Source organism: Motacilla alba, chromosome 3 (assembly GCF_015832195.1).
Source record: "Motacilla alba alba isolate MOTALB_02 chromosome 3, Motacilla_alba_V1.0_pri, whole genome shotgun sequence".
Taxonomy (NCBI): domain Eukaryota; kingdom Metazoa; phylum Chordata; class Aves; order Passeriformes; family Motacillidae; genus Motacilla; species Motacilla alba.
Genome location: NC_052018.1, coordinates 47,802,618 through 47,829,068, shown reverse-complemented (window position 1 = coordinate 47,829,068; position 26,451 = coordinate 47,802,618). Strand labels below are relative to the sequence as shown.

Below are 26,451 nucleotides of genomic sequence, written 5' to 3'. Positions count from 1 at the left end.
TTTCATCACAACTATTACAATTTAAGTCATTCGCATTGTGATGTCTACCTTAGTCCTGTCAAAATTACTTTATTTATCTGGGAGAAAAAAAACTGAGAAACTCTCAGATATGTAGAGAGATTATTTGGATATATATCAATGAAACAAACTAATGTTCAGGTTGCTTCAAGTGCCTTTGCAATCCAAAGAAGGAAATGCCATTAGTCAAGTTTGATACCTTCTGGATACCATATCTATGAAAGATACCTGTTTTTCCACTCTTGACTACATTATGCCAATCTCTCATTCTTTCTCTCTCCCCTCACTCCATTTTTAAGGTTTACACACACACACACACACACACACACACACACCCTTCAATCTCAGTTTATTCAACTAAGATCTGATGGATATATCAGAAAAGTACTACATTGGTGGCTGAGAGGCAGTTCAAGTGTCTCACTCAAAGCAGTGTCTCAGAGAGGGATAAAATGTTCTGTTACATAAACCACAATATTTTGTATATGGATAATGGAAGAAACATACCATCAAAAATCTGTATCTCCTTTCTCTTGCAACAGAAGACAGATCTAAAAAGCTATCTCATTCTTTTATTTGTTTCCTTAGAGAGTCAAACTTGAACAGCTTCCCACATAGTCATGAGAGAAGAAAGAATTAGATTGGAGAAGAGGGCGTATTTTGGGGTTTGGCTTTTTTTCCCAAGACCAGTCATCCTTTTGATCATATTTTAAAATGTTAAGTTATAGAATTGCCTTATTTGGATATGATGTCACATAGAAGCTGCTCAAACAAACCCTTATGTGTTGCTAGAAAAACATTTGACACTAATTTCAGATTAGGTAGCTGACTCATGAAAGAATTAGAATTAATGCTCAATTGGTCCTGATCCGATATGTAACTGTTAAGAGAATAATAGTCACTTAAAACAGCATGAAGGGAAATCCAACACTTGTTTTAACAAATAGTTTTGCTACCCAGTTCTGTATCACAATTCATACTATTAGCAAATTCTACATAAATGAAGGCATTTTTTAAACTTCAAAAGACAATTTTGAATACTCTTCCATTAGAATGAATTTCATATGGAAGCAGCAATTTTGTCCTACAATGGTTTTAGATATTGGAATGATTTCAAAGTTTCTTTTTCAAAGAAAAAAAACCTTTTAAAGCATAATTTAAAAAGAACATTTGAGGTTTTGAATTTCAGTGGGACTGTTCTCAAGGACTAATGTCTGCAGTATTGGGGTGATAGTTTATTATTCCCTAATGTAGGGCTGTGAAAAAGTCTTTTGGCTGCTATACTTCTTCCTGCTAGTAAAATTCCCCAGTAATTGATAATAGGCATATTTTTAAATTATTGTTAACATTTTTATCCATTTATATTGCCCATGTTTCTGTGGTATTGCACCACAGTCTTGAATTATGATACAGTCTGCAACGAACATCTATTTTCATTCATATTATTAGACTCCTTGCTGTAGTATTGATAAGCATTTAAATTATCAAATTAATTAAAATAATTAATTAAATTAGTTTTTAAAGTGCTAATTCAGTATAACTGTCAAAAAGAAGGAAGTAACAGCTTTAGCTTTTTAAAAATTTTTTCTTCATTTAAATTTTTCAGATGGCACGCAGATTCTTCAGGTATAATTTCAGCCAGATTTTGTTTATGGAGAATCTTGTAGGAGCATTTGATCCAGTCTGTTGACAGTATTCAGTAGTGCCAGCAGAAGAAGAGATTAATTTTAACTGACTTGATCTTTTTGTTAGGAGAGTTCAGTATCCGGGGTTTGTGGGGATTGAGCTGTGGTTATAATGGTTTCTTTTTCAGCAGATTAGGACAGATTGCGATAGATTCCCTTCAAAGGGCATTAAACTTAGTTTTGTCTGCTAGAAGAACAACAAAAATGGGAAGACGGTGCTGAGTGACTGGTGTTTAAGTGGATAATATTCTGGGTTTAAAAATTAACAAATAAGAAAACTCTTGTGTTTTCCAGTTGTGGCAAAGCCTGCCTCGTGCAGGAACACAGCAACAGAGTTACAGGTCTGATTTGTACACATTGATCCAGAGGAAGATTTGAATCCAACTATTAAAACTAATGCCAGCTGTCTGCAGCACCCCTGGGACATATATGCCAGATGGAGTTTGCCAGAACAGTATAACCATGTCCCTTCCCTGCCAATATGTTCCTTTACACCAGTGGGACTTGGGGAAAGCACTTGAGCTAACTGTGACACAGGGGAACTCCTTGGCGAGGGCTTTCCGCTTTCTTTGTCCAGAAGACATAATGGAAAAACAAGAGAGGGAAAAAAACCAAACAGTGACTCCATCTTATCAGTTATTGTAGCTTTTCAGTATGTTTCCTCTGTGTTGTTTGTTTTGCCATTATGGGCTCAGTACCACAGCCTGTTATTTGATTGCTGCTTAAATCCTTTATGAGTGATTTTTCTGAAGATGGTTTTCTGAATTTCGAAACGGTTGCACTTGAATTGAACTTGATTTCCAGCTCATCAGGCGGTGGGTTGTGTAAATCCACTGCTAAATATGACCATTCTCTATTCATTTCCACTTGCATGAACTGCATTCATTCTCTTGTAAAGGTAGTGGAGCTCTTCTGCAGGCTGAAGAGCCAGGGACATCCAAGTCTCTTTAATCTCTTAACCAGTGATGGGCTAGGACCATACTGGTGGTCATTTCAGCTGATTTAATAGAGTCAGCAGTTAACACAGCCAGAACTGAATCAGTGGTTAAAATGCTTCAGACAAGCTCTTTTCTACTCTACCCTTCTGGGACCTTGGATTTTCCTATTTCTAGAAGGGTTTTTCTAAGTTTGTAGCTATTTAAAAAGCACAGATATGGTTTCTTCTCTTCCCTGTCACTGGTGCATGGAAAGTGGAAATCTAACAGTGAGTTATTATGCTAAAAAATTCTGCTGTCTGCTTCTCAGGTGCACATCACAAAAAGACTAATTTTATATGGATTTTCCTGTTTGTTATCAGAGGCAAAATAAGACTCTGATATTTGGGTATACGAGAGAGTTTTTTTTAAATTTTATTTTCTCTTCTTTTCTTCCCTTTATTGTGTACAGGGAGAAAGAAGGATAGTTGCACTACTTTACAGCTATCAGAAAAGAAATGTTATGGTGCCCTGATTGTAAGCCAATAATTTAAAGAAGTCAATAAATTTGCTTTTGAATAGGGAACTTACGTGGCTTGGGAATTAACTGTACCACGGGTGACACGATGCTTTGTACTACAATACAGAGCATCATGTCACCTGTGGTACAATTAACATCACTAGCCATTTTCACATCCCTTAGGATATCTGTGGTGCACAGTCAAAACTGTGTTTTTACATTTCCCTTAAGTTTACTGTGTTGTTGTTTTCTCACCTACTTTTTGAATTTATATACTTATAATACACATCTTCTGTATTCTTCATGTTTTTTCCATTTTCTGGGACCCTCCAGAAATTATCCCAGAAAATCAGGGGCTGTTTATAACATATGCAGCATATGTACTGAAAGCTATAATAACAGGGCTTCTAACAGGTGTGTTTTTGCAGGAGGTTAGAACAGCAAACAGCAATAAATTCCCAGCGAGTCTGTCCAACACAAGAACTGTTACCTGGTGAACCTGCCTTCACTCTGTGTTACTGTGAGCAGGGCTGGAAACCATGAGGAACAGAGGCCTCTGTGAGGAGAACAAGTCCCCACTGCTCCATTCATGGTGAAAACAAAACTGGGAGCTACTGGCTCAGGGCAGTACACAGGCAGAGCTTCAAAGCTTCCCAGAGATCTGCTGGCACCCACTGACCTCCAAGTAGTAAGGAATGGTCATAGGTGGTGTATTTGTGTGTTTACCTGCTCCTGTGCATTTTCCTATTGGTATGAAAGGCTCTGCTGAGGTTCTACTCTCTCAAAGTCAGCCCAGCTGCTGTTTCAAGGCAAGAGGCTGCGTAACACACTTGCTCCCTGCTGCAGGCTCCCTTTAGCTGATTAGTCATTACTGCAAGCACTATTCAGTTGCACAGCTAGTGTCTCACCCCAGCACAATGAGTTTTCCCTTCTTCTTGTAAAGGGAAATTAATAATCCCAGTGTCAAATACTACAGTCTATTGTGGTGAGCAAATTTTGCTCGCTGTTGTTTTTGGTTTTTTCCCTTCCCTGCCCTCCTAGTCCCTGAATGGTGAGCTACTGGTGAGCGATCTGGACTGTCTGGCTCTCTGCAGGCTATTTCCTTTTCTTCACTTTTCATTTTGAAAAATATGCAGACTTCCATCTGTTTCTTGAATACAATCCTTCTGAGATCTATGTATGCATGAGCTTTTTGTGCTGAAAAGGCAGGTTTCTCAGGACTGTAACATTTTATGTGAATGCATTTTGACATTGGTTTTCTGCTTTCACATACTCATCCTACCTGCATATTGTGTTTTAGGTGCCACTCAGAGTAATCATTAAACTTCAAGAGTGCTTGCAATGCAACTGGGCACCAATATTAAGTAGAAGCAATGGCAAAGCTGATAAACAGTAAAATCTCAGGTTTCTGTTTTTAGCCAGGGTGTATGTGCTTCTGCTCTGCAGCAGATGTTTCTGCCTTTGAGGCAATTTCAATGCTGAGCTATTTTAAAGACAGATTATTCTACATGAACGAGTAAATTCATAATTAATTCTGCTTTCAACTTTTAAAGATTTTTTTTTTGCCACTGAGAGAAAAAATGGGACTGCCTAAAATGAAAGTTTATATAATTCTTGTTCCATCAGATGGTGTTCCAGTGACAAAGGATAATTCATTCTGACCAGGAATGGCTTTGATTCATACCTAACACTGAGAGGTAGGATGTGAGTCAGATAACTAAAGGCTGTCATTATATAACTGAAGAGATGCATGTAAACCAGACCCCATTAGAGCACATTGCCTCAAAATTCTTACCTCTCTAAGACAGGTCATATTGAAAGCGCTTTTTTGCCTCCTGTCTTCCCATAAAAACTTTATTTATTAATTAAACCTGGGACAAAATTCATTTAGTTTGGAGACCCCAACTATGCAACCTCTCCTCAGAACCGTCTGCCAACTTTACAGCAGTTTCTGGATACCTTCTTTAGGGTAAGAGAGGTCATTTTGCTGAGCAAAAAATAAACAATGTTTTCATTGTTTATTTATAATGTTTATTTCTAATGTTTAATTATTTATGATGTTTTTATTTATAATGTTTATTTATATTTGTTTATTTATTTATACACTGTTGCGTGCACTGGTATGTTTTCTGGAGGAATATTTTTATGTCTTTTTGTGATGTAAATGCAAGGTGCTGTGGTGATTTCTGGCCTTCTGGAAGGAATTTGGGGAAAATTGGAATTGCAAAAGGTGTTTTCAGTAGTGTGTCCGTGCTGCAAAAAGGGAGAGGTGTCATTCCAAATTAAACTCTCTAGTTTTTAGGCAGTCCTATTTAGTCACCCAGATAACAAAGGCTTACACATCAGTAAAACTGGATGTTTCAGTTGGTGCTGGATATTTTAGGTTAACTGGGTTTTTAGGTTTAACTGGAAAACTGGGATATTTTAGGTTTAACTGGATATTTTAGGTTCCAGACAGACAAAAATGGATGGTAAAAGCCACAAAGGAAAGTGCAGACTGAGCTGCTCTTTCAGCAAAAACTGCTGAGATTCATCAGTGCCAGGTGAGCTGAGATGTCTCTATGGCTCTGTTCAGGGCTGTATACCAGGAGTGGTACAGCTGCTCTGGAATGGCACAGGGAGATGTGGGGCCAGTTGCCCTCTGCATCCTGCCTTAGTGACTCAACCACATCTCTCTCCCAGAGGATGTGACCCAAAGGTCTTAGCTCGTGTATCTGAGTACAGCAGAAGAACACTACACAAATATTCCTTTGATGGGAGGTGCTCTGTTCACATCCTTACAACTCTTGCAGCTTTGACTTTTCCTTTTTCTTTACTTCTTCAATGTCTGTGGTTTTTGTGAATGTTTTTTATGTGTGTACGTGTGTGTGTGTGTGTGTGTGTGTGTGTGTGTGTTTTCAAAATGATGTGATTATATTTGCTTTCCTTCCAAGGGTTGTTGGTGTTCAGACTGTAGTGTTTTGGAAAAAAAAGATACTGTAATGCAAAAGTTATCAGAAAACATTTAATTTGAGGAATGTTATCTTGTGGATACAACTCTGAGTGGGACACAGTAAGTTTTGGGGCTTGGAATAGCTTTTTTTTTCATCAAATTTATGGAAGCCTCTGGTGCTGTACAGTGTTAGCAATCAACCCTTAGGGAAAAAAGAAAAAAATCATTAATTCTGACAGCAGAAGCAATGGTTCTGAATGGCCTTATGTATTTCAATTTATTTTTCACATTCCAGTGTGCACATTTATGGTGCATATTCCTGAGAATTTCTGTTTTGAAGTTCATATGCAGCTTCAGACAATACAGCAACATCTTCCAAAAATCTCTCTCTTGCTAAAACTTTCTTTGGTTAATATAATATTTTAATTTTTTGTAGTCTTCCAAAATTTCTATCTTCCATAAGGGAAGATAGTGTGGGATTTTTTTGACTTTTTTGGTTCCAGTCCTCTTTTACATAGGTACAAGTTCTTTTTTCAAAGAGATATATCATTATCTTCCATAAATACCAAGGCGATGTTGGTCCTAACCGTCAGATAAAATTATATCAACTAATTTAAGATACAGAATTGGAATTTTGGTACCACTGTTTCCCTCCTGAATGCCATTCATCTCGTAGAATAGAAATTGGCATGTGAGGAGAAGATGGGGAATGGTGGAATAAAGAAGCAGGATTGGCTTTGGAAAACAGAAACTGTGTGTCACTTGGCTAAAAGAGGAAGTGGCAATCAACCATATTTTATTAAATATACATGGAAGAGAACAACTTGCAAATGCTGTGTTCACATAACCCCAAGTCAATGGGGGCTGAGCCAACACTCAGTGTCAAAGACTCTGTTTTTCATTTAAAAAACTTGTATTTCAGACACAGGCTAATTTCTGGAGGCACCCATTCATGCAAATGAAACTTGTAGATCAAAATGAATGGATTTTAGTCCTTAACAGGAGATAAAGATGAAAAAATACGTGAAAATGGCAGGTTCTTTCACTTGCCCTCCCCTTGTAAGAAGCAGCTTTTGCTTCCAGTTGCCTTTATTCATTTTGTGTTGAACCAAGTATACTGTCAGATTTTTTGTCCAGATTGCTCAAAACAGTATTTGGCCAAGCTGACAGCAATGACAAAAGCCTTTATTTGAGCCCAAATTATCTTTTCATAGCTGCTCAAGTGAATCAGAGAATATGAAACAAAACTGAATAGGTTGCATTTTTACAACTATAAATGAACCTTCTTTCTAGGAGTATAAACTGTCAAAAATGGCAAAACAGAATAAAAAAAAATCTCTTGCCTATTTAATAATTCCTAACATTGCCAGATACCATCAGTTCTTGACAATCATTCATGTTATGTCAGTTTTAATACTGTTGAACATGGTACATATTTCCCTTGGCTTTAACTGACATTTACTATTTATGTGAAGTGAGTTTTCTTTAATATAAATGAAGGCTTCTTTTTCCCTATATTCTTTTTTTTTCCCAGGCACATACTATATTGAAACATTGATTAATTTTATTTCTTGACTTGCTCACTAATTACTTTTGAACAACTTGAATAAATTAATATGGCGCTGAGTTGTGTTTTAGCAAAGAATAATCTAAATTAGCTCATACAAAAGACAGATCAAGTCCCAGTTCCAGAAAGCCCTTATTTTTCAAGCCTTAAGTCCTACTTGCATCCTATTTACTCCTCTTCTCTTCTCTGCTATATGCCAGATATCAACTCAAGTTTAGCAAAACATATAAGAATGCACTTAATCTTTGCTGCTCAAAAATCACAATGTAAAAATAAGTGAACACAAGCCAACAACAGTTGCACTTATTTTTATTTGCCTTCTGGTTTTATATTTTCTGATAAAATTTTCAAACTTTTGCACAGCTATTGAGGCCAGAAATATGCCTAACAATTATAACTCAACAATTAAGTAAAAATAACTGCTAGAAGCTAGTTCTTTAGGAAAAGCACATTAGGACACTCACAAAAAGTTATAAGCACTCCCAACACTGAGTTGTCTCAAGCAAACTACTTAATGCTCAATTATGGATTATATCTAATAGCAAAATGAGTAAGCAAATGTTTTAACAGACTACTTCTGCCAGGCTAGCTTTTTCCCTAGGCTTCTCTCAGGCTGAATATGAATCAGGTCTGCTCCAGAAACTACATAACTATGTCTGTGTGTTCCTAATTTGCTCTGCTGTGTCTCACTTACTGTCTGCCTGGTTTGGAAGGCTGGTGGGTCAGGCATCTCTCAAAATGCCTTAACAGAAGACTTTTGTGTTTTGTGTACTTGAACCGGAACTTTTTTCATTTCAGATTTCTTTCTCATTCATTTAAAGACATAATGTTTTTCATTACAAAATGTACCCTCTGCTGTGGCTGGTATCTCTGCATCAGTGACTGCTTTGAATTAGCTTCATTTTCATTAGACAATAGGTAACAATTCACTATTCTGAGAAGCCTCACTAACAGGTAATATTTTATAAATACTTGGCCATTATATATTGCAGCATGCTATTTTAAAAACAGGGTTTTTTTCTACGATTCGTATGGGAGAAAAGGAAGAATAAAAGGTAATTGTGTAATGCTTCACAGATCTGTATTTGAAATGATTAAAAATTGGGATGATGTTCTCATTGAGAATCCTCTTAGTGATGACAATTGATAATAAAAATTCAAGAAGAAGTTTAATTAAGTAATCCACATCCTTTTGCATTTCCTGGATCATTTTTTTTTTCAATTGTCTAAATAATAGCTTTGTTTTTTCATTATATTTTTTGTATTTATTTCTTTTTCACGTTCCAGTTAATTGCCTTTATATTGATCAAAGCAGCTTGTGAGTCTTGAGTTACAGGTACTAAACTTGAGAGTTTACTTCTCACAGTTCCAATTCTTCTGTGATTATTAATGTTACCACATACTTAAAAGTGCTTGTGAGGCTGAGGCTTACTTTCAAAGAGAAGCTATAGGAAATATTGGAAAGACTGAGCATCAACAACTAAGTTATTCTACCAGCATAGGCTGTAATCCTATTGCTACTGTGTATTGCTCACAGTCTTCAGGACTCTGCACATAAGCTAAGTATTTGAAAGTCAGATGTTAGGGAAGGGCTTCCGCCAGCTCCCTCCATCTTAGCTCTGCCTGAGGGCGCAATTTTTTTGACCTAACTACAGTTGCAGAAAATAAGGTGTTTGAAAGATATCAGTCATCTAGTCTGGCACAAAGGAGACAGATTTACATGCACAGAGATTTATCAGCAGGCTCCCTAGCTGGTGGCATATATGGGCAGTCAGAGTAGCTTTTGGGCAAGGATAAAAACAGGAGAGAGAGAAAAGGGAAAATGAAAACTTTCCCTGGGGAAAAGTGGAGAGAAGTGACAAGATCCACAGCTGAGCACCCTCAGGTCTGCTTCCATCTGCATCAGGTGTTTTACCAGCACACGTGCACACAAGCTCCAGTAGTACCTCTATTGTCTTCAAGATGTCTTCAAGATATGCTCAAACTGTCAGCTTTTATGGGCACAATGCTGTTAAGTGCTGATGGCAGCACATTATGGGAGCAGGTGCTGCAACCATTTAAGCTGTCTGCATGCATGCCATTTGGTCCACTGAGTAACCAAAATGTTGGGAAAGGATAGAAGAAGGGTGGTGGTCATTCACATAAGAACAAGAAAATATTGTTATAAGAAAATGCAAAAACACTTCTGTTGTGACTTCAATGAGAGAATTGAGCTGCAAGTGAAAGACAGGCTGTAGAATTGCAAGTAGAAAGCCCTTTGTTATAGAAAACACAAAGACATTGTGAAACACAACCTTGGGAATGGATGGATGGATCACCCCAGGGAAATGCATGTCTCCACTGCGGCAGAGGGATTCCCATTGTAGTTTGTTGTTTAACTTTCTTGCTAATATGAGTTGAATCCTACTCCATATATACACATCTGACAGTATGATACTTTTAATGTGAAGTTCTTCATTTGCCTTAAAGAATCCTCATAGGCCATGCTCTTGGTAATATTATTTTTTTCTTGGTTATACTTATATCTATCTTTAGCTTAGCAGCTTTTAGTAGAATACTTTTATTTATATCAAAATGACATATTCTCTAAGGAACTGACACTCTTCTAAAATGATCTGAGAAAATGGTCTTGTTCACACTCAGCAGTTGCAGCACTTCAACTGTGCTAGGAAGCCAAAAAAGTCCAGTATGCAATAACTGAAAATTATGCCTAAATATTTCAGCAGCTCACGTTGTTATGTCATCAGTTATATCTAGCTTATCCAGGCTTTTTCCCATAGGGTTTAATGAACTGCATAGAGTGGTAGTACTTCAGACCCATTAGCAGCTGGAGATGTAAAACAATTTCAGTAGAAGGAATCCCTTCCATCACAGAAATAGTTACACAGGCACAATATGTCACGTAGAACAAGGCTAAGAAACCATTGTACAATGATTTACTGACTACAGCCCTGGGTTTTTATTCTCTTTTCTGCTTTCTACCACCTGCTGTACCCAGTTTTTAAGTTAGATTCTTCTTTTGACAGAGCATCATTCATGCAGATCACTGTCCTGTTAAGGTTATTTTGATATATTTCCTTTGTGTGACTCCCTCTGTGAAGATCAGGCTCTTCACCCAAGTCTACAAGGTTGAAGAACTGCCTGCTGTTCTGGCTGTGATCTCTAGTTCAGGAGTGAAAGGACTAGTAGGAGCAAAACTAGTCCCCAGGCTCTTTAACATATAGTACCTCGAGTATAATGAACTGGCTTACCTGATTCCAACTCTTGTACAGTTCGTCTGTGCTTCATTCAAAGTGGCCACTCAGCTTTGATGGGTGCATTAATCTGTACTTTATACCACCCATCACAAATCTACAACACACAACTACAGATGAAGTTACACACAGGAGTTAAGCTCTGATTCTCAGATTGACATAATCTGTGATCCAAATACCAATGGTGGGATTCAGTGGCAGCTTCTCTTCCCAAGGAGTATAGATGCTATTTCTACCAACAGTGAGAGGTGTTTGGGGACCAGCAGTGAGCCTGGCTGGTTTGTCTGAAATGTGTAGATAGTACCTTCATCAGTCATGTAGTAGCACCTTTTAAAACATTTTTCTTAAATAGTTATCAGTTTTGCAAGTATATGCATTTAACAGAATAACAATTTCTGACAGCTTAACTAAGTTTGAAAGCGTCAGGCACTGGCACTCAGATAATGACAGTGGCAGGAATGTTTTTACTGCATTAGATGCCAATTAAATTACTGATTTCATAATTATAAATCAGCATGTTACAGTGTATAATTAATGTTGTCACACTCAAGCTGAGATACTTTAGCACAACCCTTTCCTCTGTTGATTTGCTTATTCAGGAAACAGAAAATATTGCATATAATTTTTTTAATATTTGAATACATATCTTTTAGGATCCCTGCTCCTGCCTGCAGCCATAGCAGCATTCTGTCCTATGCAATGGCTCAATTTAATGAGTGTGGACAGTGTTCAGAAGGGACACAATGACCTCCAGGAAAAGAATGTCATATAAAATTAAGACTAGTTTGGTGGGCAAAAGAAGAAAAACAAAACCCTTAAAAATAATTGCCAGGTATAGCATTTTAGCAGTAAGAAAATCTGTTTAAAAAAAGGTTGTTTGGAAACTCACAGTAACAAGGATTTGGCACAGAAGGTTTGTTTGCTAGTGTGGAGTTGCTCTAAATTATAAAGGAGGTCATGGAAAGGTAGTACTGGAATAAGATCTTCCATTCTCCAGCAAAACAATATCCCTGATCTTTTGGGCTCTTTAAACTTAGTTGTGTTCAAGGTGATTCTTTTGAAATTGTGAAGTCATAATAATAAATGTATAGAGAACCTGACCAATAAACACAGGACAAACTGTAGATTAAAACACTATTGTCCATTTCTGAGGGGAAAATAAGGTTTATTTTGGGTTTTTTTTTCTCAAAAGTAAGAAAAACCAGTGATAGCTGACCACGTATCATCACAATAATTCTATTTTTAACCAATGATGGGTTCTACTGCTTTGTACTGGGAATTGGGAAGCCAAATCTCAAGGCAATTCCCATCTTCAAGGAGCTTAAAATCATAGCTCCCTCCATCAGAAGAGCAAGGCAGACTACTGGAACATTTTCCAGCTCTCTCTTCCAATTGGGCCACACTGAAACCAGGAATGCAGAAGTGATGGGACCAGAAGTACAAATACAAGACACCTATTTCTGATTTGAAATGGAAGACACTGCTGCTATTAACCAGATATGGGTTTTCAGCTTCTGATTTCAGAACGTTTTTTGCTTCTGTTGTATTGAAAATAGACCACAATTTCTATCAGCATGATCTTAAAAAATGGTAACCCTGACACGGGCCTATCCTTGGATGCACATTCTGATTTTAAGAAGATCAGGCATGCATGGGATACAAATATAATCAGAAGTTGCTTGCTTCACCATCTACAGCATCTAATGCCATCACTCTGCAGCATACCTATCAGTGTGCTTTCCTTTCCCAGCTATTTGATTTCTTTAGATTTGTTTTCTTTACCAAATCACAAAATTCTGGTCATAGAATAGAACTGCTCTCCTGGCTGCTCTACAGGATCTTGTACCCTGCAAACATTAGGTTTGATTGTGGAGCCAAGAGACTGCCCAGGGTACATGACAGTGGAGATTGGCACCTGCTGACCCAAACATTCATATTTACACTGAAAAAAAATAAAAGGAAATACTTTATGATGTTATAGATCTAAAAAGACATTTTCTCAGTCTGTGGCTTTCTGATAAAAGTGTATGAATTTAAAGAGATAAAAAAATTGAAAACTAGTCTATTTTAATCTAATTGTTCAGAATTAAAGTAGAGAAAATTTTATATTGTAAAATGTCTTTATCTTATAGTAGAAAGATAATTGTGGTGCTTTTATGAGTAGACAGGAATGATACAATGACTGATCAATCCCAGTTTTCTACATACATACATTCTCTATTTTTGGCATCAATATAGCTTTCAAACACTTACTTGAAAGAATTAGTCCTGGGTTGGGTTTTTTGTACCATTACTACTTTTGTAGTCCACAACTTTTAAAATTGCAACTAAACCTAGTTTTGATTATTGAGACAAAAGCAACACTCCCTTTATAAATATGTATATACACCCGAAGTTAATCAGTTCACTGCTCTGGAATTAGCTGACTTGTTTGCCTTGGTGTGTCGCCAATTAGCAGGAACTCAGGGATACTGGCAGTTGACAGCTGGAAAGAGATCCCAAGTTCTGCGGCATACGGTTTGCTATGTTGGACAAAACCCTGAGCTCATGGTATTAATGCTTTAATTTGCTTATTAGAACCTTCGTCAGCAAGCTGTCTGCTACTTTCTAATGAGCAAAATCTACCTCTAGAACCCTGCAAGGAGCTGATTTCCTCAACATACGGCTCTTCTGATGTTTGAAAAAGCAGCTTTTTGCTTGGTATTACTAAAAAGAGCTGGTGAATATTAAAACAAAACCAGAAAAATCACAACAGATAAACAGAATAGGGGAAGAAGAGTGAAGGCAGTTCTTTGTCCAGGAAATTGCATAATTCAGAATTAATTCAAAATAGAACACCTTTAGAAGATAATTAGGTATTTTTTCACAGGATTCTAGCTTTAAAATAAAAACACACACTTTAAGAACTAAATTTTTATTATTATTTAATAGGGTGCAATAAATAGTTGGATTCAAATAGTTCTTCAATAAATGACTGTGAATAGTTGACTTTTTTAACATAGAATACACATGCACAAATATAGTCTACTAACATAACAGGTACAATATAGAAAAACAGTTTACTTCCTTTAAGATTTAGTATAAGTCATAGTTGTTTTCTAAGTCTGTTTATTCTTGAAAAGCTGGATAAATAAAACACAATCACTCAACACAATAGGATCAGAAAGTTAAGTCCCACAGTAATGAGCAACACTAAAGCTAATTATTTAACGTCTTTAACTTCATTCTTCTCTAGAAAACAGCATATTCTAGAGATTATATCCTTATATATATTTAGAGAGTGAGAATGCCATTCTCCTTACATTTCACATATGATCTGTAAGAGCAGTACTGATGTTGCATACTCCTGAAGTCCCTGCCACAGCTTGGGAGTGAGCAGCCTGTCAGAATCTATGGCACAGGATGTGGCTGGAGTCATAAGAGCTCTGTGAGAATTACATACAAACAAGTCAAGATTAGTATTGATCTATTTTTGCATTATTTACAGTTACCCTTGAGTCCGTATGCATGGTTTTGATGGAGCTTAGCTGCATTAGGATTCAAGCTAAATATCACATTAGAAGCCCCCCCAGGGAGAAAAGCTTTCTGAGTACAGTATAATGGAAAACACATATCTGCAGAGTGCTGAAGATGACTACATAACCTCCTGTGCTGGCTGCTATAGAGATTAACATGACTGTGCAAAGTAATACATATTTGTTGATAAGGTAGAAGTAATACATGTAGCTAAGGGACTAAAATGAAAATTGTCACATTTCCTCCTTTCTTTGGAGAAGTTTCATCAGTGAATGAAAACATCAGGAGAATTATAAAAGAAATGAAGAAAACTTCTTTCCACAGAGAAATTTGAAAACAAAATTTTGACAAGAGTGAAATGACCTTGCCTGTTTAATAAGCTTAAATAGGCTCCTGCTGGTAGTGCTCCTATCTGTTGAAGGACAGATAACAATCCTGCTGTTTATGTCAGGGTTTACAATCACTGTCACAGAGCTTGCCCTGTACTGTCTATGGGAGCAGCAGCAGGGAAAAGCACAGAGTCAAAATCAGTGTTGTTTATGAAGAAAGATATTCCACTGTAAGTTAGAGCATCTGAAATGTACATAGCCCTCATCAGAGTTCTGGCAGACCGAGCAGATCTACAAGTCAGCATTATCACTGATGAAGCCACACAGAGACAGCTTTGCAATGTTAGGAAAAATGTATCTGTCTTGTCCACGTGTGTAAGTACCAGCCAGTGATCCACAGAGAAAGGAGGGTAGTGTGTAGCACCAGTTAAAGGTGTTAACAGTGGTGTCAGCAAATTGTGCTTGGGCATGAGATGTGGGGCTGGTACCTCAGTGTACCACTTTTTTCTGGATTTGGTCTGGTTTCCTATATGTCAGCTGAAAGGATAGCAGTCAGCAGAACAGCCATAATAATGATCTCCCTTACCTGGGATAATTTTCTTTCTCAAAGCTTTAGAGGGCAATATCTGTTGCAGTATCTCTAAGAGCAGCTCCAGTTTCCTGGTGAGTTTAATATCTTGAGTAATAGATACAGGAAAATGGTGAGTTCCCTACTGCATAAGAGCACAGGACTTTCTAGCACAGGATTCATTAATATTTTTTGATTCTTGATCAGAAACCATAGCAATAGGACAAGGAATAAAGAATTCACACCAAAAAAGGGACAATTTAGGTAGGCATGCAGAATTGTGAGGTTGGTGAGGCACAGGAACAGGCTGTCCAGAGGAGCTGTGGATGTCCATCCCTGGCAGTGTTCAAGGCCAGCTTGAATGGGGCATTTAGCAACCTGGTCAAGTAGGATGTGTCCCTGCCCATGGCAGAAGACTTGGAACTAGATGATTTTTTAGGTCACTCCCAACCTATACCATTCTACAATTTTTTAACAATGATTGTTGCTGAACAAATATACATAGTAGAAAAGAGTGAAGTTGATAGCTGTCGTGGTTTAGGAATAGTAGTCTCCAATTTAGTGCTTCTGCTAAAACCACACTTCTGCTTGCTCCTCTCTGCCTCCCAGCTGAGACACAAGGAGTAAATATCACTGGTTGAGATGTCCTAGTGAGCAACCAGCAGGAGTTTACAAGAGTCAAAAGCACCACCATTGGTGAAAAAATAACCTTTCTGTTGTTGCTTGGCTTGTTCTAATGTTGTTTTTAAAAGATTTCCTGCAAAACTTCACACTGTATCAAAACCCAAAGGAAATAGTCCTTGTCTTTTAGGGCTTATTGGGTGATTTTTTTCCAGAGCCAAAAGACACTATTAATAAAACTCCTTCTTAAACAGAATTTATTATGTGTCAATTTCTGAGAAGTGCTATGTTACTGAGGTACACTGGTGGAGGAAAGAACTCCTTTAAACATAAGGGCTCAAGAAAAAGAGTGCTTTAGTCTAAATAAGCTTGTATTGTGCCAAAAAATAAAAAGGGACATTTTTGTCCATATTAAAAATTGCCTAACTCCTCATAAGGTTTTGTCATATTTTGGGAGGTTTCAGTATTCTCTGACCAGCAAGTCTTCAGCACTTCACCTTCAAAGTTAGAAGTAACTTCATCCAGGACTTAGGTAGCAAGAGTTCAGGGGAAAAAGTGTGCCTGGTGTCTATATTCCTGGAGGGAGGTAGAGGAAGGAAAAGAGAACCACAATAGGAAAAACGGCTGAAAAATAAGAGTCTAACTTTCTGTTTGGATGAATTCTGATCCCAGGTGCTTAAGACCATTCTGAAGGACAGTGAAGGAGAGAAAAGCTGTAGAATTTGTATGTGCTGGTGATCCCCTTGACTTGAGATGATGCATTCACTTTCAACAATTTGGAGGACATGAGCTAGAACAGCACCTTTGTACCTAAAAAACTATTCTGCTGAGAAAGCCTGAGAGCATGGCCAGGGTTATGCTGCTCCTTCAGCTCAAGTGTTTCTACATTGTGTTGCCCAACACACATAGCTCCAAAATCCTCTTCAGCCAGAAAATAAAGCAAAGAAGATTTGTCTGTACCATTTGCTTAGACCTGTCCCTTTCTGCAGACTTCCTGCAGGTTTTCTGTCCTGGAAGGCCCATCAGGGTTTTGCTAGTTGCTCCTGAAGAGATATGACAAGAGAACCAGTTAAAAATCCTTAGACTGTCACAGAATGATGATGAAAGACTAATAAAGTCCAACCATTATCGGCACAGCCCATGTAAGCCAGGAGAGTTGAGAGTCCTTTCTGCTGACCCAACTGTTCAACAAGGCAGTAAAATCTGTCAGATTTCAGAGAATGGCCCCCATCCACCTCCCAGAGCACATGTTCACATTCAGGATTCATTTCTGTATGCATTCCTTGAATGTGATGTGAAACCTCAGTTAAGGTTCAGTCTTGCCTCATCAAGCAGAGCAGTCACATTGCTGAAGTCAGAAGGGTCTAGCTGGACATGGTGGGAAAATGCATCTCACAGATAAAGGAGACTCATTCTTTAGATAGAAAAACCAAGAATACTGCTTGTAAGAGCTGATACAATAGAGAGTTAATTTGAGATCAAGATTAAATTATAGTGACATAAAATTTGTGGCAGAAATTATTGTAAAATCAATTTTAACACCCTAGCCTATGCAGATATCAGTTTCATTTTCTATTTGGCTTTCTGATCTCAATGCATTTTCTTAGACTCGTTTGTTTGATCACATCTTGTTAAGTGTTTTCCCCTTTTTCCTCAGTGTTCACTCCCTTGTGGGTTCATTACAACTTATTGCTCATATGACTGAGCTTTATACAACCTGTGCCCAATGCAGGAGCTTATTGGTATGGTTGTTGGCCAAAGACTGTATTCACACAGTTAAATCTTTGGCTCTGAACAGTTTTTCATCAGTGGGGAATGCTAAAGGTCTAAACTGTCTTTTTTCCCTGTTTAATCCTTGGAGCTTTGTATAAGAATTATTTCACATATTCTTAAAATGGATGTCACAGGTTTCAGTGTTATTGGGAGAGCTCACAGCTACTAGTCAACAGTTAAAGAGTATTTTTTGTACTGAAACTAATTTACAATTACACACATGTACAGAAACAGTATAAATTTTTAGTAAGTGGTATTTTTTTTTCTAGGAATAGGTTGGAGATGCAAAACATCCCTTGTATCCCTTTAGAGCTGGCTTTCTATACTCTATTTATTGTTTTCTAAATATGCGGTAATGTTTGCCAAGTATTGCATAAGAAGGCATGAGGGATGTTAATGATGTGTCAAAACCATCTTTCACTGAGGTATTTTTTTAAATTAATCTTTAAGCTTTAAGCTTAAAGCTTGGTAAGGCAGCTCAGTTCAAGGAGGTGTCTTTTTTAGGAAATGGACTCTGTTGTGTTAGATGATTAACTGTCATCATAGATTTTGAGGTTTTACACTTACCATATTCTAAGCTCTGTAGAAATTCTTTGAAGAATTAATCTTAATATGTTTTCAGATTTCATTGAAAACCTATAACACTGTCTTCTGTCTTTAAAAGCCATTGGGTTATGGATTCTTTCCTATGAATTTTTGATAAAGTGGTCCAGAACAAGGAAAATAGGTAGTTATTTGTCAACTAATCTCATTAAATTTGTATTGGCTGTTTAAATGCTTATTTTGTAGAGCTAACCAAGATCATGCAAAAACTGCTAGCAGATCCATGAATAAGAAATATTTTTGTCTTATATAGTATTTACTGCTGCAAAGCTTCTGCACTTCTTATGAGACAATAGATCCCAGTTTATTCAAAGAAGAAAAATTCAATAATAGAAAAAAATGTCATTGCTTAGTTTCATCATTCAGTTCTGTCCCTAATGTGATTGTCATATTAGAAAAACCAAACTTGCAAAGCTGAATGTTTCTAGCAGCTGGTATTGGAACTGAGGTTTCCCTTGGGACAGTGGGGAAGAAATCCTTGGTGTCCTGCACACAGCTATAGATGCACCTGCTATATCAGCTGTGCTCCCCTGCTCCAACAATTAGATGTCTGTGCCACCACACAGTCCTGTTCCATGCCACCTCTTTGGAACTTCACCTCCTGTTTAAAATATGTATAAATCAGTTTTGTGTTTGGTGCAGCCTGAGTGCTGGGCAAAGCAGAAGATCGTGTATGTGTACAGAGCGTACCATTTGTCTGATTTATCTGTACCATTCGCATTTCCCTTCACCATGGGAAGCTCGAAGTGCTGTCTACCTACCTATCCCACACAAAAATGTCTGTCTTCTTCCTGATGGCAAAAGCTGTAATAACTAGAATACTGTTTCCCTACAATTTATCCCCCTTCTGGAGATATGAAAGCATATTCTGAGAAAATAACAAAAAGGTAGATAAAATGCAAGTGATACTATGAAACCACCACCAAAAAAAAAAAACAAAACCCCACAACAAAATATGTATATTAACTATTCAGTGGATACTAACTTTTCAATCAATCAAAATGCTGGGATGTTTTTAGTCTTGATATTTTCTCAAATATTCATAGATACCTTAAAGAAAATGAGAAAATTATATTTCTTTCCAGGGCATGTGCAATAGGGCATGTACAATAGGGCCCAATTTCACTAGAATGTGAAAATTAGTTTTCTGTGTTGTGTAATATTATTCTGATGGGGGCAAAAAAATATAAAAGAAGTTAAATGGTTTGAGGTTTTGTTCTGGGATTTTTTAAATCTATGATTCACTAAAGAATGTCTTACAAAGTCTTGTATTACTTGTTACAGCAGTTTTTTATGATGATTCATAGCTGTGACAATTCAGCCTTTTGATATCAAAACCACTTTGTGCGATTGCTCTCTGCTCTTTTGTTCCACTGACAATACGCAAACCCCTTCTTATATCACTTGGGATGTTTCAGTATTTGAAATTTCTGACTTGAGTCAACTGTTTAATCAATATATTTCATAAACCAACAAAGTTTAAAGATTGTTTTCTGCTGTTCCAGGCAGCAGTAGCATAAGGAATGACAGTGGTTTTGTAGGTTTAAGTTTAAAACAGTGATTTTACCAGCTGTTGGGGAAAACTGCAATTACATTTCCTTTGTGTTTACATTCTGGATATGTTGCAAAATTACTGTAATTATGTAGAATAGAACGTGATGATTATATGGTTGGCTTTTTGCATTTCAAAACTACAAAGATATTATCATAACATTACATGTCTAAGTTGCTCTCATAGGAAAGTAAAGGGTACAAGTTTCCTGCTGGCCTTAAATCAAACTGTTTGTGGTATATTTCAGGTCAACATGTGCAGGTTGTAACCATTGCAATAAGCCCTCCAAGAACATGTCATCCCTGAACAAAAGATATTCAATTTGCAAGCAACTTTTGAAACACTGAAATGAGGGTGAATCTGTTTATCTGGCCTGGCAACCAACATCTCATTCAAGTCTTGTTCCTAGCTTGACTTAGATTACCGAAAAATTCAGACAAGGACCATCTTTGTAATATTGATCGAGAAAAAAATGCATGTGAGCAAAATGAGTGTGTTTTTAACTGTTGCTTGGATAGGTAATTTTTTTTTTGCATAAATTACTTTTATACATTACTTTTTTTGGAAAACAAGAGTTTTGTATCTGTGATACTGGTGAAAGAATATTTTTAATGAAAGAACTCGATGACCTGACCATGATATGGGCTCCAGTTCTATCAAGGTGCAAGAATAAAATGGTTTCTTTAAATAGTCATAGTCCCTTCTCTCATCTTTGGTATAGTCCCAGCTTCTAAACCAAACAAAGCAAGTACTTCTGACAAGTGGCAGGAAAGTACACTGGATGCCTGGGGCTTTGCTCTCTTCTGTGGGGAGAATAAGTGTCCTACTTAAAATTGCTGCAACCTAGGGAGCCTCACTGTGCATAGCTTTTGAGTTCTAGATGGGGGATAGTTTCAAATAAGTCATCCAACAAGTGCTTTTGGAGGGGGGACGAGGTAGGAAATGGAATCCAAAAGGAAATTGCAGAAATGTGTATCTTTAAAAGGGTTTGGGTTTTTTTTTAATGGAACTCTTGTTTGAAACCTTTTTTTCTTCTCTCTTATCAGCTTAGCTTTCCCTGTAAATGTAGAGTCCAAAACTTAACTGGGAAAAATACAGTAAAGCTTCTTTACTAATGTCAAGATAATCTTTTAAACATAAAAGCCAGAGGATAACAGTATGAATGCTACCTCTAAAACTGGGTCACTCATCACTCTTCTTAAGAAAAGTTATACTCATGTTCTTTATCTGAAAAAAACATAGTACTCTGATAGGACTAAAAAATACTGCTAAAACAGCAGGATATATTTTAAATTATTTTTATTATTCCAATCTATCTTGTTTCTCAGAAATTTTCTTCTTTAAATTTTTTGAGGGATTATCCAACTAAACTATTTTCCACTATTCTTTCTTCCTATATGCTATAACTGTACTTATATCTGGAGTCCTAAAACTACCTAACTTGTTTCCCAATTACTGCCATGGGTTTCCTAGACAACTGAAAACTTCTCCAGAACACCTTCTGTGTTGCCCTTTCTTCATCTCTATGACAGTGATTATCTCAATCTATACTAAGACTGAGACACAGTGGTGAATTTCTTATGCCCCCCCCTGCACTTACAGTGTGGTTGGCTCTGGGTGAGGGTGTTGAATGTATTTAATGCTAATTCTGCATTTCTACTCCCCTGGAGAAAAGCTAAATAAAGTTGGAAAGTGTGTGGGGGGGGGGGGGGGGGGGGGGGGGGAAGGCATTTCTTAGGTGAATGAATGCAGCATTTTTTTTTTTGGTCAGACCCTCATTAGTGGAAATCAATGTATCATCATTGAATTCCAAGAAGGTATGGCAAATGACATCAGCTCAGAGCCTATATGCAGTGATGATATTTGCATTTGTTGAAGCTTTGAACAAGATCTATAAAGCTTTCATATGGAACAGATTTGTTGCACTGGGAGTTCTTGAGGTTTTCTCTTTGGAGTGTTTGGAATTTGCTGGTTTTCAGTCTTTTGACAGTGCTATGAGGTATCATATTTTTTGTTTTGCTGGGATTTCCTAATTAGCAATGCTGAGCAGGAATTGTTTGAAATGCAGTGTAAATTGCTGCATCTCTGTCCATATTGCACATTTTAAAATTAATCTGTTTCATCAGAAATGTGTCTGTAGAAATTAAATGACCACATCTGCTACACCTGGGTTCTTGAACCTGAAAGTTTGTCTATGAAAGTTCTCATTTGAGAGATACAGTTCATTTGCATACACATATTTGCAAATAAGATTACTCTTTAGACTTTCAGCAAAGCTAGTTTGAAAAGTTTAAAATTTGTTCCCCAAAATAATAAGATACAATTTTGCAGATTTTTAAAAATTTTTATTTTCTCTCTTTTTTTTTTTTTTTCTGGCTCTGTATAATTTTAAGCTTATTTGATGACAAATAATCATTGTCCATATGAGTCACCACAGGATTTTTCAACTGGTGGGCAAGCTCAGCTTCAGAAAAAGAGAAGAAAAGAGAAGTGGACATTACATGCATGCTGTGACAGCAATAAGCCCAAGGGCAAAGCCTTCTGTTCTAGAGAAATGAGGGTTAGGTCCTTTGAACCATCTGTCTCACAGGTCTCCAGAGAAGATTATGAAGAGAGGAGTAAGCACTTACTGGACATATATCTTCTCGGATATTGATTTAAGGATGATTCTTTCTTTGTAGTCCTGAAAGTAGTCCTAAATGGAATAAACTTGGTAGATTAAACCCCTTCCTCAGACATGCATCAGTCCCTACCTGTACTGAAATTGTACCTGTTTAGGGCAGGGGGTTGAGAGCATGGCTGAAAATATGTCTGTATGTTCAATTCAGCTCTGCCTGCTGCCTTTTTCATTGCCTTGCTGTTGATCTCTTAAGAAAACCAGAGGTAGAAGTGGAGGATTTATGAGCATCAAAAGTCACTTCAGCCTGAGTGCAAGGAGATGTAGGGAGCTGGGCCAACATCAGCATTTTGATAGACCCACACAACTATTTCCATTTTCTGGCATCCAGCTGCCTCTGACATCCATTTCAGTCTCTGCTGCTGTATGCAGAGAGCACCTTAGGTTTCAGAGAATGGCCACTGATGATCTTTTTGGGTCACATGCTGTGCCAGATCCACCCAATCTGCCACTTAACCATACCTGTTATGCAAAATTAAGGGGGGATTGTAAGACAGCAAGAGAGCTCTTTCTCTATAAACACCTGCTTTGAAAAGCTAGTGTTTTGCTGATGAGTGTTTTGTTCTGTGGTTTTTTTTCAGTATTTCAGTATTTTTCAATATTTTTTCAGTATTTTTATTCAGTATTTTTCAGTATTTTGGAGTTCTTTAAGCACAATGATATTTTGTTGCACTTTTGTAAAGTCCAGAGTAAAGGGAGCACATAAGAACCTCATTTTTCATTGAGGAATGAATTAAAATAAGCTTCAAGTTATAGGAAAAGTAAAACCTAGAATGCATGCCCTAATTGCACAGGGAAGATCACCATAAAAGTATAGAAAATAGTGGTTCTGTTATCAGAGGAAGGGGGGGAAATACTCTGTTTCTATTTTAATTCAAAAGAGGTTTTTCAGCTGCAAAAGATTTTGGTGATACAGCACTGTGGGAACTCCTAAGAAAATTTTTAATCTGCATGTCTTTAAAGCTCGTGGGTTGAGTAGTACACACATGTAGCTAAATCAGTACTCTTCATGTCCAGCTTGTTATGTCAGGATGAAGAGCTAACAGAGCCGCTGCTTAACGTTTTGAACCCTTTTTGCAAGCTTTTTATGCAAATTATTCACATTAACGTTAGTGGAAGTCCTGACTGAGAAAGGCCTAGGACATTGCCTTTAAGTCTTCTTGGCTGCATCACGTAACTCATAGGTTCTTAGATTAATTAGGAGATACTAGGGCTGCAAACTAGTGCTGAAAGAGAAGATGTTTTGGCCAAGATTTGTGGCTAAACAAACTTTCTGTGCATCCACAGAAGCTTTATCACTCTTCTTCACAGCATGTTGAAACATTATCACAAGTAGCATTATTTCAAAATGTCTAAATATTGAGCAGTTTCTACTCATTTTGAGGTCTTGTGTTATTCTTACCACTCTGGTGTCTGAGCACCCTAAGGATGTGCACTTAATTTCCAAAACTGATATGCATGAGAAGTAAAGTGGTTATTCTCCAATGTTAATTGGCTTCTAAAAAGCCAATTCATTTTTCAGATAGCACTAATCTTGATATGTTAAATAGAAATAGTGGAAGATATTCACCAATGTGAAAAGAAAGTTTTTGAAGCATTCATCTTCCTTTCTCGATGAAGCAGCTTCTGTCACTTTCTTGCCTATCCTTGACAATCTTCATTCATCAATGCCTCTTTTTTTGTTGTTCTCCCTAGATGTCCTATTTGCTTAGCTGATGAAACTCCACAAGCCAAAGACAGCAATTCTTGGTGATCTGTTCTAGAGGATCTGCTGGTGTTTTGCTAAAGCTGGAAAACACTTGGGTGCAGAAATAAAGAACATGAGCTTACACTATTTTCATTTCAGTTGCTTTCTCAATTTTTAATGAAAGCTGCCTCCCTTTTTTTGTGAGGAAAGATTTTTTTTTTCAGTCCTTGTTTCTTAAGCAGTATTGGATAAAGAATATTGTGACTACACGTAAAACTGAACATCAGAGATATTTTGCTGGATTGATACTCTTCTCATTCTTCCAAGTAACCACAAAAAGCAGCAGTTCACCTTAGACCAGCCTGTAATTATATTTTTCCTTATTTTTCTTTTTTCCCTATGAGAAAAGATGGTATATTGAAACTGTCTAAGCAATACTTTTTTTTTGGTAGTCTTAAGTAAAGTAAATATGACCATGGGGAGGAACTATCTTATCCCAGTAGACATGATGCTGATCTCTTTTGTGCCAAAGTAAATCAAGAATAATTTTACCAATGTCAGTACAGCCACATCAGTGCAATTCTAGTGGGAATATGGAATATGGCACAGTATCTCTGTAAAGAATAATGAAAAATTGCAATGGGAATTGTTGTGCCTGTGTATCTCTGCAGGAAGTCTGTGGAATTTGGTATTTTAAAAGGTGGAATAAAAGAAACTTTGAGTTTAAATTAATCGGGGCTGAGTTAATTAATCTGACATATGACAGGAGAACACTGTGAAACTTTAACCATCTGAGACTGGAGACTGAATATCTTTGGTCTGCAAAGGAAAAACATATTTCAAATCTGCTGTTAATATGATAATGGTTGACAGGATTTGGGCAGGTTGGGGACTGATATAAAAGCAAACTGGAAATGAAGACTGCTGCTCTATCTCAAATGTGGCTGTTACATGGTGCAGAGCGACTCTTCCTGTGTGTGTTTATGATGGAAACCAGGAAACAGCAAGATAATTTTGTTAGCACAGGCAAGTTTTTGGATTCTTCATGGCTGACTGTTTTCACTCAAAGTACAGAACCAATTTCTAAAAAAGCAGCCTTTACTCTGCTTAAACAACCGACTGGGTAGCGATAGGCTGCTTTTTTGGGCTGTACAGACTGATACACAATGAATCCATACCCAGAGTGCTGCCTCGTGCACCTGGCAGCTGTCCCTCTGCGTGCCTGTGGAAAGCTCCCATTTCCCCACCAGCTGCAGGTGTCACATGAGGCTGCTGCTGCTGCAGCCGGGAGACAGAAGGGGTCCAGAAGCAAGGTGCTGAGATCAAATGATATTGCCTTTGAGGAGGGTGTTGAATCAAATGCAGGAGGTTCAGTGCAACATTACATTGATATATTGCCTGCCTGGACACATACTAAAACCCTTCACATTGAGAAGCTTTGAAACTCCTGTAAACACAGATTAAATAAATAAGCTGTCCAGTCAAAGAAATTAGAACTGAAAAGTATTAATTTGTCTAATTTATATGCTTATCAGTTTCAGGAGTGAAAGTGATCAAGGGGAGACATTTAACTGATTTTACAATTGGCCTGTACTTCATTCCCAAGAAGAACTTACTTTATGGGCAAACATACTGAAAAGATAAGTCATAGTGATATTTGCATTCAGATTATATTTACTGCTTTCTACAATCTGTGCATCTTTGTAAGTCAGCTCAGGTCTGTGAAGTTATGTTTGCGTGGGACTGTACTTCCTCTGGAAAGCTGATGAGTCTGAGACTCTTTGGGTCTCGTGCATAAAATCTGATTTGGGATTCAGAGTACTGCTGTGTAGATTTCACTCAGAAAGACAAGCTCTTTCCTCTGAGCAATGCCTAGCCTTTTTGTGGGAAGCAGCGTTTGATCTGTCAGGGGAGCCAGGACTTCTGCTCAGCAGAGTCACCTGGGAGCAAGAGGCCTCAGGGTCCCTCAGGTCCAACCTCTCACTAAAAACACACCAGTCACATGGCGAGTACCTCAATGTCATCCCAGTGCCTCTCATCCTCCCACTGTGGACCCTTGAGGAGAGTCTGTTTGGAGGTGTTTCCATTCTACTCCACACCCTCCTCTCAGGTGGCTGCAGACCAGCTCTCTTCCTTTCTTAGGCTGAACAAACCCAGTTCCCTCATCTCCCTCACTCGTATCTCATAGGATGCAGTAATGGGTGTTCCTGTGGATTTTCTTGGCTCTGTTTAAAA

General features: G+C 37.5%; 1 protein-coding gene across 3 annotated transcripts in view; it reads left to right on the top strand.

Annotated features, from left to right (window-relative positions):
* The window catches only part of HS3ST5 (heparan sulfate-glucosamine 3-sulfotransferase 5), a 191,193-nt gene that overhangs the window by 69,246 nt on the left and 95,496 nt on the right, over window positions 1-26,451 (top strand). Inside the window, exon 1 of one of the 3 annotated variants that reach the window (XM_038130908.1) lies at window positions 3,283-4,834. The exons of the other annotated variants lie outside the window; for them this stretch is intronic. The gene's annotated coding sequence lies outside the window, so the exon portion shown is untranslated. Of the gene's footprint in view, window positions 1-3,282; window positions 4,835-26,451 lie in introns of those variants that run through there. 3 annotated transcript variants of the gene reach the window in all.